The sequence below is a fragment of the Elephantulus edwardii genome, unplaced genomic scaffold (assembly GCF_000299155.1).
Source record: "Elephantulus edwardii isolate Elephantulus edwardi_28Jun2011 unplaced genomic scaffold, EleEdw1.0 scaffold00274, whole genome shotgun sequence".
NCBI classification, from domain to species: domain Eukaryota; kingdom Metazoa; phylum Chordata; class Mammalia; order Macroscelidea; family Macroscelididae; genus Elephantulus; species Elephantulus edwardii.
In genome coordinates this window covers 2,738,754-2,740,098 of record NW_006400024.1, presented here as the reverse complement: position 1 = coordinate 2,740,098, position 1,345 = coordinate 2,738,754, and positions in this window count along the sequence as shown.

The following is a 1,345-nucleotide window of genomic DNA, read 5'->3' as shown; positions in this document are numbered from 1 at the left end:
ATGCTTTCGGCACAGAGTCATCCACATGAAGAACAACCCTGTTTCCTAAGCTGGGGTTCACTATCAGCACACCTCTGGAATGCACCAGCTTGTTGTTGTTGTTATGTGCCATTGAGTTACCTACAACCCATACCGACCCTATGGACAGCAGCTCTGAAGCCTGCCCTGTCCTGAGCCAGTCTCACTGACTCCAACACACCTCCCCCCATTTGCCCCTGTCACTATATCAGCTCATCTCATCCAGGATCTTTCTCTCCTGTGCTGTCCCTCCACCCTTCCAAGCATGATGTCCATCTCCAATGATCGGTCCTTCCTGGCCACGTGCCCAAAGTATACGAGATGGAGCTTCAAGAATCCTGGCATCCAAGAAGCAGCTTGATTTCATCCTCCCCAGGACAAACCTGTTAGTTCTCCTGGCAGTCCACTGAATGTTCAACACTCTTCTCCAGGACCACAACTCAAAGGTATTGATTCTTCCATCATCCTTAGTCATTGTACAACTCTCTGATGTGTGGCAAGCAATTGTGAATACTCTGCTTGGATCAGGCACACCTGAGTCTTTAGATGGACATTGTTGCTCTTAAGCACTCTGGAGAGGTCTCTAATAGCAGATTTTCCTAATGAAATTTGTCTTTTGATTTCCTGACTGCTGGTACCAAGAGGATTGATTTTGGAGCCAAGCAAACAAAAGCTGTCAACAATCTCAATCTCTTCTCCATCTATCAGGGTGCTGCCAGTTGGCCCAGTTGTGAGAATCTTTGTCTTCTTGATGTTGAACTTCAATCCATATTGAAGACTACAGTCCTTGACCTTCTGCAGCAAATGCTTTAGGTCCTCCTCAGTTTCCACAAGCAAGGCTGTGTCATCTGCATAACGTAGGTTGTCCTGATGCCTCATTCCTCCTCATGCAGCTTCCTAAATGATCTGTTCTGCATATAGTTTGAAAAGGTATGGAGACAGGACACATCCCTGGTGCAGTCCTTTCCTGATTTTGAACCATTCAGGGTTTCCTTGCTCTGTTCTGAGGACTGCTTCCCAAGCATGAACAGTTGTTCTGGGATTCCCATTCTCAAGGTTAGCCACAATTTGTTGTGCTCTACACAGTTAAAGGCCTTTGTATAGTGGAGAAAACACAGATATAGTTCTCTGGTACTCTGCTTTCAACTAAGATCTATCTAACATTGGCTATAATTTCCCTGGTGCCACAGTCTCTTCTAAACTCAGCTTATATTTCTGTAGCTGTTGCTGTATTGTTAGTTTTCATCAGCAGCATTTTGCTTGCATGTGATATTAGTATTTGTTTGTTTGTTGTTATGTGCCGTCGAGTCGCCTGCGACTCATAGCG